Source organism: Panulirus ornatus, chromosome 17 (assembly GCF_036320965.1).
Source record: "Panulirus ornatus isolate Po-2019 chromosome 17, ASM3632096v1, whole genome shotgun sequence".
Taxonomy (NCBI): Eukaryota; Metazoa; Arthropoda; class Malacostraca; order Decapoda; family Palinuridae; genus Panulirus; species Panulirus ornatus.
The window spans coordinates 12,185,934-12,200,949 of NC_092240.1; the positions used below are offsets into that span (position 1 = coordinate 12,185,934).

Genomic DNA, 15,016 nt, shown 5'->3' on the forward strand with positions numbered 1-15,016 from the left:
TATAGTAGTGTGGTTTTGATTTTTCCATTATGGTCTTAATGTGGAAAGTTTCTCTTGAGACCCTTAAAGCTTAAGGCTTTGCTTACTTACCTCCACCGTCTGGAGATATATATATTTTTTTTGTTTTTGTTTTTGGAAGGGGGTGGGGTTGGGCGGAAATATTTACCCTAAGCTTGAAGCTTAAACTTAATTACGTCTACCTGAGAATATTTTTCTCTAAACTTAAAGTATTACTTATTTTCCTCTGCCTTCTGGGGATACTTTTCTAAGCTTAAAGCTTTGTTATCTTGCGTCTACTTTTTACCTAAGCTTGAATTTGTTTTCCTACTTCTGCTTTCTGAGGACACTTTCCTAAGCTTGAAGCATTTCTTACCTACGTCTTCTTTCCTAAGCGTAAACTTTTCTTACCTGCGTCATCCTTTCAAAGCTGAAAGCTTTTCTTACCTACGTCTTCTTTCTTAAGCTTAAAGTTTTTCGTACCTACGAGCCCATTTTCATAATATTTTCCTCAGCTTAAAGTTAACCTAACTACGTCTCCCTTCGAAGAATATTTCACTAAGCTGAAATCAAAGCTTAACTTTCTCACATCTGTCCTTGCTTAGTCCCAGCACAGCTTTTCTGTTCCTGTACAATGTATGGAGACTGACTGGATGGTCTCTCTCTCTCTCTCTCTCTCTCTCTCTCTCTCTCTCTCTCTCTCTCTCTCTCTCTCTCTCTCTCTCTCGTTCGATTTCCACCGCACTCTCCTGCTTCTTCGTCCGTGTCTTTCTCTCTTTCTCCTATTTCTTTTTTTTCTTTCTAGTGTCTTCTCATCAGTCATTCCCCCTTCCCGTGTCATCTGCCCCTCTTCTCGTCCTCCATTTCTTCTCGCCTTGCTTCCCGCTCCTACCTCCTTCCTCCCCTGTTATTCCGTGTCGTCCTGCGTTTCTCGCCCTCGCTCCTCTGTTCCACTTTTCTTCTCCTGCTCCTCCTCCTCCTCTTCTTCGCTCTCTACCGCCTCTCCTTCGTGTGCCTTCTCTCTCTCTCTCTCTCTCTCTCTCTCTCTCTCTCTCTCTCTCTCTCTCTCTCTCTCTCCCATGCTCTGTCTCTCTGGCACTCCTCTGCTCCGCGCTCACCTTTACCTCTACTCTCTCTCTCTCTCTCTCTCTCTCTCTCTCTCTCTCTCTCTCTCTCTCTCTCTCTCTCTCTCTCTCTCTCTCATGCTCTGTCTCTCTGGCACTCCTCTGCTCCGCGCTCACCTTTACCTCTGCTCTCTCTCTCTCTCTCTCTCTCTCTCTCTCTCTCTCTCTCTCTCTCTCTCTCTCTCTCTCTCTCTCTCTCTCTCTCTCTCTCCCCAAGCGGCAGCAGCAGCCTGGCAGTGTTGCAAGTGACAAGTGCTGTGTTGGAAGGCAGCCTCCCTAAGGAACCTTCACTCACACCACATGACTTGTGTTTGCTCCAGGCTCCCTCCGCCAGTGTGTGTGTGTGTGTGTGTCTTAGGATGTCAGGAAGGAGAGGTATACGGGTACCGAGAGAGAGAGAGAGAGAGAGAGAGAGAGAGAGAGAGAGAGAGAGAGAGAGAGAGAGAGAGAGAAGCAGGGCCGAGGCCACTGTGCAATACTTATACCAGTCATTTGCATTATTCATCGTTATATCAGTCATTCGCATTATTCATCTGCGCGTTTTTTCGGACTGCAGGATGATACATACAATTGGATTATGATTTTGTCAAGACGTTCCAATGAAAACTGTGATTAAAAAAAAGAAGTATCGAGTTACAGTGTCATAGAACATACGCATACCACGAAACAACTACTTATTATTTGTTTGAAAATTGATTCAAAGTCTTCTGAACCTTATTCGAGTGATCTAAGCCTACAAGATAACTGGTACAATATACATGAATAGGTTTACAGAATATCTGTGCAGCCCAGAACAGCTGTAAGTAAGATCTCTATATTGTGAATAGTATCTGCTTTCCAATGGCGTCTGCTTCAATCCTGACTCGATTTCTGAGTCGTTTTCTCGATTAGATTTGTTGACATGTTTCAGCGAACCTTTAAACCGATGACAATAACAGTGATAATTATTTAGACATTACAATACTTAGATCACTATATAACAAACTGTTTGAACCTAATTAAATAGCAATAACACAGCCCTGCAACTGTATCTAACAAAATAACCTGAATTACTTTCGCTTCCTAGAGTAACGTAGCGTTTTCTTTCATTTTGACGTCACGCTTTTTCGATCCCCATCCCAACTACATTATTTACTTTTCTAAAGATAGATAATAGTTATTGCTTTTCTTTTAGTTATTTGTGCCAAGTGTGAGGTGTATTTGTGACTTATTTACCAGTCTCGTAAAGTTTTGGTGGCGCGTGTTCTCGAATCTCAATTTGAAATAACGACCAAGAAAAAACCCCCTCCGGGTCAGTGTTGGAAGAGACGCCGTGAGGAGCAGACTGCTTTCGTGATTTCAGTGTACTTACCGGCTGATTTGTCCCATGTGGATGATCTGTGAAGGTGTGTAAGTCCATTTGACGGGTTATCTTGTGATCGTAGATCATTAGAATAGGTTTTAGAAGAGGGTTATTATGTTTTCATGAATGTTCTGCGTCTATTTAGAGAAGAGGGGAAACCCTTTTACGCCGTGGAGACCTTGTTGCTCTGTGGTTCAGCGTATCTCGTAGAATTATGAGTGTAATTGCCTTTCTGTAATACCAGTTCACTTCAGTTAGTGCTCGTTTCGCATCAGTTAGTGCTTGTAAACGTTTAAGCAGCTGGGATGTATCATCGTATAGTTCAGTGTTAGTTTAAGGATTTTTATATTTTTTCCCTTGAACACTGCTGTTAGATGGCAGGGCGCTGTTCGAAGCGTTGAGCTGAATGTGTAAACGATTCATATCCTTATAGATGTTTACCTTTGGTCGTACTGTTATATGTAAATATATGTTTCCCGAATGTTTATATATATATATATATATATATATATATATATATATATATATATATATATATATATATATATATATATATATTATGTTGGTAGATTTGTGTTTTGTCTCTGTGCAAACCTTACTAGAGTATACTTAAAATCTGTGATCATTTAAGGAAAAGGTGAGACTGTGAAGTGAACGACCGTATAGCCATTTGACAAAAGGGATATTTTTTTTTTTTATGTATGTTATCAGGTTGCTTGACCATGACCTGAGTTGACCTGTAGCTTCAACGTTCATCCGACTGGTGTGTTCTGCTTTAAGGTGATTATTTAAGTTGTGTATATATATATATATATATATATATATATATATATATATATATATATATATATATAGGGGATAGGGGAGAAAGAATACTTCCCACGTATTCCCTGCGTGTCGTAGAAGGCGACTAAAAGGGGAGGGAGCGGGGGGCTGGAAATCCTCCCTTTTTTTTTTTTTTTTTTTTTTTATTTTCCGAAAGAAGGAACAGAGAAGGGGGCCAGGTGAGGATATTCCCTCAGAGGCCCAGTTCTCTGTTCTTAACGCTACCTTGCTAATGCGGGAAATGGCGAATAGTTTGAAAGAAAAAGAAAGATCTTCCTGAGCCTTTGATGAGGTTTGACATCAATACTGTCACTTCTTGGAAGGCCTTTAAGGCATGGAGGAAATTATGTTGACATTGCTGGATGATTAACAGATGGTGAGGGTCGCATTGTCTCGGTGTCGTGGACGGAGGGGTTGGTTTGCTTGTTGAATTGGGGATTGGCTCGCCTGGTTGACGGGGGGTTGGCTTGCTTGTTGATGGGAAATTGGCTCTCGATTGGTGATGGGTTTGGCTTGTCGATGGTGGAATGATTTTATTTTGGATTGGGGGGGTTTTACTAGCTTAGTTGACGGGGGGGTGAACTTGCTTGTTGATATGCATTGGCTTTCTTGTCGATGGGGACCGACTAGCTTGGTTGACGGGGTTAGCTTGCTTGATTGACGGGGGTTGACTTGTTTGTTAATGAGAACTGGCTAGCCTGGTTGACGTGGGGTTAGCTTCCTTGTTGATGGGGCATTAGCTAGATTGGTTGACTTAGGGGGTGGGGGGCTGGCCTGCTTTTTTGATAAGCACTGGCTATCTTAGTTGACGGGGGCTGACTTGTTTGGTGTTGGAGATTGGCTTACTAGATCGACGTGGCCTTGGCTTGCTTGTTGATGGGGGTATTGCCTTAGTTGACAGGGATTTGGCTTGCTTGTTGGTTGGAGAATTAGCTGGCTTGGTTGCCAGGGGTTCACACACCTGGTGATGGGGTGTTGGCTTGATTGTTGATGGGGGATTGGCTAGCTTGGTTTATGGGGAGGTTGGCTTGCTTGCTTGTTGGGGGATTGGCTAACTTAATTGACGGGGGTTAGCTAGCTTGGTTGACGAGAATTGGCTTGCTTGTTAATGGGGGATGGGGCTTGCTTAATTGACGGTGGGGAGGAGGTTGGCTTGCTCGTTGATGGGGGATGGGGCTTGCTTGGCTGACGGGGGGGAGGTTGGCTTGCTCGTTGATGGGATATTGGCTAGTTTGTGATGACGGGGGTGTTAGCTTGCTTCTTAATGCTCACACGTCCTCTTCTGACTGTAGGACTCGTGTGGAGTCCTCTTCTGTCAGTTCCTCGTCTAAACGTAAACAATATTTTAGGTCATGTCAGGTCTTGTGTGTTTACTATGCTTGGTTCTCCCAGAAACGACCTAGTCTCGCTTCAAAGGACTGGATTATTGATGGTGATGGTATCATTTTCTCTGGCCGGAGGCGCTTCCACGTTTCTACTGTTCTTTGCATAAACGAATATAATATATGATCTTGATAGGTCATGTCAGGTCTTGTGTGTTTACTATGCTTGGCTCTCCCAGAAACGCTTCAAAGGACTGGATTACTGATGGTCTTTTTCTCTGGCAGGAGGCGCTTCCACGTTTCTACTGTTCTGTGCATAAACGAATATAATATCTGATCTTAATTCCTGATTCGTACGGTTTTAAGCTGGTGGCTGCCAGCGGGTTGGTGGGGGGGTCATCACGGGGTTGTATAACACATTTTCATCTTATTTCCCGTTTAGTATCTGGCAGTACATCTCGGATCATAACACCCCGAGGTCGTCTATGTTGGTAGGTTGGCTTGCACGTCGATCAAATTCGACTTGCTTGGTTGATCGGAGGCTGGCTTGCTTGGTGATTGTGATTGACTTGTTTGGTTGATCGGAGGCTGGCTTGCTTGGTGATTGTGATTGGCTGGATTGGTTGACGGGAGCGAGCTTGCTTATAGTGATTGGCTAACTTGGTTGGACTGGGACTGGCTTACTCGTTGATTGGAAACTGGCTAGCTTGATGAACGTGAGCTGACTGCTTCCGTCATGGAGTGGAGGGTGACGGATTTGGGCAATTTGGTGATGAGGATTGGCTCATTAATTGGCGCGGAGTGATTTCCTAGCTGGAGACTGGCTTGTTGGGGATTGGTTGATTTGCTTGGTGATTAGGACTGGCTTCTTTGGTGACTGGCTTGTCGACCAGGACTGGTTTGCCTGATCAGGAATTGGCTTTAGCCCAACAGCTGTTGGATATGATGCATCCTTTTCAGTTATTCATGAATAACTAAATTTATCTAATAAACCTTCATAGCTCAACGTAAATGACAAGTTACTTATTTACTGTATATTTATGTTGTAAATATCAACTGTATTGACTGTTTTTACGCCGCTCAGGTTATGAGTTCATATGAGACGTTATGTTGTGAGTTTCGTCCAATAGGTTGTATTTGGGGTGAAAGAAAGTGGGTGGAAATGGAGGTGACAAGGGGTAGGTGGGTAGGTAGATCGGTAGGTGTCGAGGAAATGTTAGGTACGGATAGATGAAAGAGCGTGTGGCCTACTTGAGACGAGAGAGAGAGAGAGAGAGAGAGAGAGAGAGAGAGAGAGAGAGAGAGAGAGAGAGAGAGAGAGAGAGAGAGAGGCTGGCTGGCTGGCTAACCCGCATAATGAAACTTGGGTTGGCCAGCAATGACCTTGTAAGTACGCACGTTATTATCCTCTTGATAATGTGGTTGTGGCTCGTCAGGGAAGGGATTGGGACGAGGGAGGTTAAATCAACTGAAGCATATAACAATTAGTAGGTAATGAGAGGAGAGTGCGAGAGGAAACTGGCGAAGGTGAAAGGGAAAGATAAGCGATCATAGGGGAAGGAATGAAGATAATAGATAAAAATGATGGAAGGAAGGAAGGATGAAGAAAATATAGAAGATGCGGAAGAAAGAGAACAGCGAATGAAAAATAAAATGGTGTGGAGTAATGGAAATACGATAGATGACTAAGAATGTGTCGTGACAGAGAGAGAAACTCGAGATGATGAATGAAAACGAAAGAAATAAGAGGGAAGCGCTGATGAGAATGGAAGGTGTGTGGAACTGTAGGATAAAGCACAAAGGAGAAGGGCATTATAAAGATGAAAGGTACAAGGAGAGGGGAAAGAGGGAGAGATGTTAAAGATGAGGGAAGAGAAAGGACAGGAGAGAGAGAGAGAGAGAGAGAGAGAGAGAGAGAGAGAGAGAGAGAGAGAGAGAGTTACATACGATTTTGATGTGTATTTCATGATTATTTGAAGTATAGAAGCGTTATATGAAGTTACATATCAATTTCAAAACAAAAAAATTTTTGGGTTGAAAAATATATTCCATGATTTCAAATACAGAAACGTTTTATTATATTTTGATTTCAAAACAAATTTTTTGTGGGGGTATACAAAAAATCTTGCAATTTTTCTTTTTTATTTTCCTATTTTTTGAAGTTAATAATTTCCTTGACATCCCTTGGATAAGGAGTATATTTCATTTCACAAACGAATCTGGGGTTCAGATATTGTTTGGCGGTCTTTATGAACTGTAATTAAGTCGTTAGATGATTCAAATTTTTGATCATTCATTTTTATCATTCCCTTCGTATTTTATTGGTATCTGACGTCTAGTGTAAACATTACTACGAGATTATTGACCACAATTATTGCAAGTCTGGAAGCGTTTCATTGTATCGTTTGAATATTGAAACAAAAATGTTCTTTGGTCAAAAAAAAAAAAGAAAAATGCCCTGCCTTTTTTTTCTCAGAAATAGATTTGCCTAAAAACCTCAGTAAAAGGACTATTTTTCATGCTGAATGCGAATGTTAGGTTGACATTTTGTTGAGGAATCATTCTGGCCTGTAATTATGCATTTAAATTATTACATCTCTTTTAGCTATTTTTGAGTTTATTTGCTTCGTGTTTATTGGGCATCTATCGCCTTCTAGAAGGATTTTAAGATATATTCCATGAATATCTCAAGTAGAGAATCGTTTCAATATATTTTGATTTTAAAAGTTTTTTGGGGGTTAAAAAGATCTTGCAATTTTAGCTATTTTTTTTTTTTTTAGGTTTATAGATTTCGTTGAAAACGTTTGTATGAAGAATATTTTTCATGCTGGTAGACTTCTTAGTGTTGTGTCCTTACCTCATCCACCTAGATAGATAAAACAATAGATATAAGCCATATGAAAACAGATAACGTAGCCAGGATCCAAAGAGGCCCCTCTGAGTATTTTCCTTCATACCACCTACCTTACACACCATCAGTGTTCTATCACCCATATATCCACTACCATACTACCCCATATCACCAGTATGGTACGACCTAAGCCATTGTCTTCACCACATCGGTACCATCACCACAATAGTAGCAACGTCCATACCGTATTCATCAATACCACGAAGTATACCAATATCAGCGCCACATATGCCATCATTACCGTACACTGCCCATAATACGACTGTCGACACCATACTTGCCACAGTCAAAACGACCTCTTCTACCACCGTCATCAACCTCCTGTGCCTCTTGTTCTAGCGTGCTACTACCGCCTGACACTGGTCAACACTACTCATGCCACTCGCACCTGACACTGTCAGCACTATACCCATGCCACTGCCACCTGACACTGCCAGCAATACACCCATGCCACTACCAGCACCATCCTGCCATCACTTATCAACGTTACCAGGATCTCTCGTGTCATCTTGAACATCATAATGACGAAGTCTTTAAACGGATGAAGGGCATTAGTAAAGGTAATATGAATGAATTTCTTAGAATTGGCGCCGCCGGATAGGACAAGAAATAAGGATTTGAATTGAAAAGAGAAACAGATTCGGGTCAAATGTGTGTAAATATTGGTTTTCGGGAATAGGGTATTAGGTTTATGGAATACGTTGCCAAGTACAGCAGTGGAAGCTAGGTTTACAGGTTAGCTTTAAACGAAGGTTGGTTGGATGTGTTTATGGGTTCAGGCGATGGGTTGTAGGGTGGACAGACTCGGGGACCTTAGCCTAGCATGGGCCAATAGGCTTCCTGGTCATTTATGTTCTTATGAAGTAGAGACTTACTAAATATATCCAGCGAGCAGTGAAACGAGAAGTCTTTTTATAAGACGAAAATGTTCAGAACACTTGTAGAAAACCGGTGTTCACAATCTTAAGGTTGTAGCGAGATGATGTTATTGAAATGCCTGCTTACAGACGTGCTCTGATGATGATGGAAGCGTGCGTGAACTGTGATGATTAAAGGAGGCGAGTATGTGAAACCGATCATTGAAAATGTAATGAATGATTGATAGAGATGATAAAGAAGCTTCAGAATAAAGAGAAGAATGTAATGAGTGATTGATAAAGAGTTGATAAAGAAGATGAAGAAGAAGCTTTAGAATAAAGAGAAGAATTATACTAGCTTTGATGAGAGATAATTTGGAAGTGATGGAGGTTGTAGGTGAAAAGGAGCCTTTTTTTTTTTTTGTTTAAGATGAGACGATATTTTCCGAAGAAATGACAAGAATTAAGCGAATATGTCAATGTAGATAAGCGAAATCTGTAAAAATAATGACGAGAAAACATCTCAACACAAATGATAAGAGAAAATATAGATTCCGCCAAGCGGTGAGTTAAATGGAGGAGGTGGACTCACGTGATATGATGAGGGAGGATGAGCAAGTATTCAGGAAATGTTGAGGGGGTCAGAGCTGACGCAATAATCCCTGGCCAGAGGCACAATTTATCCCCATTATAAAAGACGTGGCTTTTATTGCCCTGGCCTGCGGCCTGCCTCCACAGTAATCTCTCCTCCTCGTGCAATAATATTGTTTTTCCTTATTCATTTTTCCGTCCGTGACTATCCAGATTTTTTGATCTCCTTCGCTGTTAGCCCTTTACCTCATCATGTTTCTCTCTCTCTCTCTCTCTCTCTCTCTCTCTCTCTCTCTCTCTCTCTCTCTCTCTCTCTCTCTCTCTCTCCTTCCTCACACACCTACACGATCGTCTTCAACGTTACTTTCTTCATCTTCCTCCACTTCTTTGTCTTCATCATCTTATCTTCTAGACGTCCCATCGTCCACACTTTTCTCCACTGCATCTCCTTCGCTTTTCTTTTCCCTCGACTCCATTTTCCTCACCTCTTTCCCCCCCCCTCTCTCTCTCTCTCTCTCTCTCTCTCTCTCTCTCTCTCTCTCTCTCTCTCTCTCTCTCTCTCTCTCTCTCGTCTCCTCTTCATCGTCTGCTGCTCCAAGTTCCATCGGTGTGTTTTGGAGGCTGTACGAAGGAGACTCCCCCAACCCCCCTCCTCCCCCCCAGGCACAGGAAAATTGGGTGGGGGATCTCTCGGGTCAGGATAGAATCTTCCAAGTGCCCTAGTTTGCTTATTTTTTTCCCCCTCCTCCTCTTCCTCCTCCTCCTCCTCCACGCACGATTTTGGGAATTGCTCAGATGTGGGCGCGAGGAGGTGCTGTTGACCGACACCCACCCACCCCTCACTCCCTCACTCACTGTAGGTGAAAAGGGTTTTTTTTTTCGGGATTTCTTTGGGAAAGTTTTTCGGGATTTCTTTTGAGTGGTGTTGAATACAAGATCAGGGGAGAGGAGGATTGTCCGAGACTGGACATAAAATTCCAGATATTCCCTTGGCCTGGACTCACGGCTTCTGGGAATGGTACCCTCTGGACGCGAAGATTTCTCATTTTTTTTTTTTTCTAGGAATTCGAGATATGTGGAATGACCAAGGCACAGATGGAAAGATTTGAGGAACTTGTCCCTCAGGTTCTGGGTACAAGGTTTCCTCAAAATCCTTCCTTTAGCTGCAGGATATTTTTGGGGGGGTAATTTTTTTTTCTAGTGTGGGTGTTATATATTGTCTGTTTGCCCCACCTAGAAGAAAACATTTCCGAGGACGTCCCGATTTAGGGATAAGATTGTCAGGAAGAGTCCTTCGCCTGGATGAAGGAAGAGTCCTTCGCCTGGATGAAGGAAGAGTCCTTCGCCTGGATGAAGGAAGAGTCCTTCGCCTGGATGAAGGAAGAGCCCTTCGCCTGGATGAAGGAAGAGCCCTTCGCCTGGATGAAGGAAGAGTCCTTCGCCTGGATGAAGGAAGAGTCCTTCGCCTGGATGAAGGAAGAGTCCTTCGCCTGGATGAAGGAAGAGTCCTTCGCCTGGATGAAGGAAGAGTCCTTCGCCTGGATGAAGGAAGAGTCCTTCGCCTGGATGAAGGAAGAGTCCTTCGCCTGGATGAAGGAAGAGCCCTTCGCCTGGATGAAGGAAGAGCCCTTCGCCTGGATGAAGGAAGAGCCCTTCGCCTGGATGAAGGAAGAGTCCTTCGCCTGGATGAAGGAAGAGCCCTTCGCCTGGATGAAGGAAGAGCCCTTCGCCTGGATGAAGGAAGAGCCCTTCGCCTGGATGAAGGAAGAGTCCTTCGCCTGGATGCAGTTCCTTTCTTATAGATTCCCTGAATAACGGAACGAAGACGTAGGTAATTCTACCCCGGTGATGGAACAAAGACTATCTTGGAAATTCCCGCAAACGTGAATCTAAGATTTCCAGGATTACCATGTCCGGCTGTGTGGTTTTGGATTATCCCACGGCGAGGGTGGGTGTGTGTGTGTGTGTGTGGGGAAGCAAGCTTTTGGAATTCCCTGAGGAACGGAACAGATGTTCGAGGACTACACCCACTTCTGACCTCAAGATTGTTTCCTTTAGGTGTATCTCTCCGAGTGATGTGGAGATTAAGTTGATGTATTCGTATTTTTGCCTGTGGCCAAGCGATTAGCAACATCGAAGTCGCACAAGCCTGAAGTAAACTGAGCGTGATGAGAGAGAGAGAGAGAGAGAGAGAGAGAGAGAGAGAGAGAGAGAGAGAGAGAGAGAGAGGCAAAGTCCAGATAATCAAAAGAGCAAGCGCCATTGAGATCTAAAGACGAGCCACAACCCACACCACAGTCGAAAATGAAGGAAATGATACCATTTTAAGAATGAAAGATCCAAAGCCCACACAGTTGATTCTGAAGGACGCAACGCCTCTGGTAGATCGAAGAACGCTAAGGTAGAGCCATGATCCCAGTAAAGATTGGAAGATAACCATAAAAAAAACAAAAGACTGTGAAGGAGCAAAACCTTAGGAAGGTCGAAGGTGATAGGAGGATTCAGCAAGATCGAAAGAGAAGTGAAAGTCTCATAAAAATCAAACTTAGAACTTTAAGACTCCAGCGATTTCGATGGTAAAGATAAAGCCGATAAAATGGAATTAGGAACATAAAACCCACCCACATCCACCCACCCACAACTCCCAGCAAAATCTTCATTACGTAACCTCCATTATCTGACCTCATCATTTATTATCACTCCATCCTCAATCTCCAGATCTTTACCATTATCTCTTCACCGCCTCCATTTCTCCCAGTGTAGGACTGCTGGGAAACAGGAGCCCCCTTTCCCTATCCACAAGTACATAACCAATTAAAACTTAAACCCACTCTGAAACAGCGTCTATTAAAACTTTGGTCCCTCAAGACTTCTGAACCAAATCGTTTGGCTATTAAAAGTTAATGAAATGGAATTGACTCACTAGCTGACCAATTAATCAAACTGTTATGAAATGAAGTTGGGTGAGGGGTCTTAAGATCACCTAGGAGTAATGACTGCCTCCTTTAAGCCTTCATATCCTCTTGTTCGTATTCGTTGTTGTTACTGTCATTGTTACACATCTACCAGGGTAGGTAAGGACGTCATTGTCAAGCTAAATTCACCAACATAAGTAACCATCCAATACCATCTTCAACTTCTTAACTCTAAAGACCACTTAGGCACACTGTGTATGGTCCTTGGCAGGTACATGGATAGGTACATAACTTTCTTCTGAGCTGTCATACCTAAATATATACAGAGCACCCATGGTTAGTTACGAAGATACGAGATATAAGCACATATTATAATGGACTGTCCTGTCTACATAATTACAGGGCATCTGTGACCCTTGGCAGTTACATTCATAAAGAGAGGTAAACATAGTACTGAACTGTCTTAACTAAATATCAACAGGGCATCACAGCCTATAAAGAAAGAAGATAAATCGACTGAAATCACCTTTCACATGGCCAGGAAATTTGAATGTATATCATGGATACCGTTACTTCGTGCAGTGAAGGATGCGTAGCTCTGACCCGGCTCAACATGCTCGTCTTCTTCTCAAAGCCTTCCTAGCCCAGGCCGCCCTCATCACACAGAGTGCTGACTTTAATGTCCATCCTTTTTAGATTTTCTTGTCGCTCTTTTGTCACGGCACACGTGCGGACGCTCTCAACTCTGGGGTAAAAAAAAAAAGAGAAGAAAGATTGCATGCACGCTGGCGTCAGTTTTTTCTTGACAAAACAAAGACTTTAAGGCTTTTTAATTAGTGTGAATACAATGGGACAAGGTTTTCTAGGTTCACAACCCACAACTTGTAGACGATTAAAGCAAGACTTTATTTATGAAAGACAGGTATAGATTATGTAATTTTATTGACAAAACAAAGCCTTTAAAGCTTTTTAATTGACATATAAAACATATATGGTATCATGTAATGTAAATAGAATGTTTAATGCTTCAGACATAGTAGGGTGTTGAATGCATCAGACATAATAGGGTGTTGAATGCATCAGACATAATAGGGTGTTGAATGCATCAGACATAATAGGGTGTTGAATGCATCAGACATAATAGGGTGTTGAATGCATCAGACATAATAGGGTGTTGAATGCATCAGACATAATAGGGTTTTGAATGCTTCAGACATAATAGGGTAGTGAATGCATCAGACATAATAGGGTGTTGAATGCATCAGACATAATAGGGTTTTGAATGCTTCAGACATAATAGGGTAGTGAATGCATCAGATATCATAGGGTGTCGAGTGCTTCAGATATAATAGGTAGGGTGTTGAATGCATTAGACATAAGGGAGATAAGATGCGTTTAGTTCCTCTTATATCAAGCGTTTGTCAATGGTTGGTGTCACTCACCATGTACATCTGCTGGTGACGTGGAAGTCGACTGTCTGTCTGTGTGTGTCTGTCACTTCGTCGCCAAGCCTTAACCTTAAGCCCTCTCGTGAGGCTGCCCAACCCAACCCATCAACAATTACGTCGGCTGATGACATTGTGTATTCCAGCTGTTTGATGTATTCATGGAAATTTATAGTCAATAATTATCCCTAAGCGCTGTGGATTCTCTCTCTCTCTCTCTCTCTCTCTCTCTCTCTCTCTCTCTCTCTCTCTCTCTCTCTCTCTCATATATATATATATATATATATATATATATATATATATATATATATATATATATATATATATATAAAACATACAAACCTTCACCAGCCAAGATCCAACCCTGGACCCTTCCCTTGTGGCCGGCGGGAGCGCTGCTGTTAGGCTGTGATCGCCCCTGTCAAGGAAACGACTAGTCAAATACTAGGTAATCCAATACCCTTCGTCTCGCGTTGGTGAACAACGGGGTCTCGACGGGTCATTTCCCATCAGGCTCGCACCACCAGCAAATGGAAAATGATCCTTTTTCCCATACCGTAACTCCATTGGATGATATGCATGTTCGATTGTGATTTAGATTAATCGTTTTGGTTTCAAATGAACAAATGAAAATTGTAATTGAATGGGTTTATTTTATTCATTTATTGTAGAGATTGTGTATGGATTGGAATTATTGAACGTGTTTATATTTATGCCTCGTACAGATGAAGGACTGAGGTTTTTTTTTTACAAGTAGTTGAGAAGTATATCTAACATATAAAGGGACGTAAAGTTATGCAAAAAAAACTAAATATATTCGAGCACAAAGGGCAAGGAAAATTTTTTCCAGGAACTTGACGAGATTTTGCCATAAGGCAGGGCTAGCGCGTAGCGCTCACCGCACGATATCCAGAGATAACGAAGAACGAGTGGTGCGAGTCACGTGATGCCAAGCGTTATGTGTGAGATGGAGAGAAATATTATGGTTGCATGGACCGGATGCCAGCGGCCCAAGTGTGGGTGAGGCGGGCGGGAAAAGATAAGCTACCTACCTACCTACCTGGGCCAAAGGAGTAAAGCTTGACAGCTGTAGAAATCCTCGCTCATGCGCGCGCAGCCGATCGCTAAACCTATGGAACCCCAGGCAGGTCGTGTTGAGATAGAGAGAGACTGACAGACAGAGACGGAGAGAGAGTTTCTTCGTGAATCTCATTACATTATTAACAGTAACACAACTAATTTTTTTTTTTTTTCTGAAGCTCTGATCAAGAAATGATAAAGAAATATATAGTTTTTTCCATAGATTGGCAGATCGCTCTACTGCTTCAACAGATAACACACGAAATGGTATTTCTACTTTCGTTTGAATTCGGGGGGAAACGTGGACACATCATAGTTGAATTAGAAAGAAAGTTATGAAATCAAGCGATGTTTACCCACAAAAGCATTTTCCTTCCTTCCTTTCTTTAGACACACAATATATATATATATATATATATATATATATATATATATATATATATATATATATATATATATATAATGTATAACATATTTGTTTTTCCCCAATACTTGACTGCGTTAGTGACGCAGCACCAGGACCAGACAGAGGCCCCATTCGTTTACATCTATGTTTTAGCTGTCATATGCAAAATATATATATATATATATATATATATATATATAT

General features: G+C 42.1%; 1 long non-coding RNA gene across 2 annotated transcripts in view; it reads left to right on the forward strand.

Annotated features, from left to right (window-relative positions):
* The first annotated feature begins 2,427 nt into the window (after positions 1–2,427).
* LOC139754458 (uncharacterized) overlaps positions 2,428–15,016 on the forward strand; it is a 182,325-nt gene continuing 169,736 nt past the window's right edge. For both annotated transcript variants that reach the window (XR_011713883.1, XR_011713884.1), the window contains exon 1: positions 2,428–2,506. This is a non-coding gene — a long non-coding RNA (uncharacterized lncRNA). The remainder of the gene's footprint in view (positions 2,507–15,016) is intronic.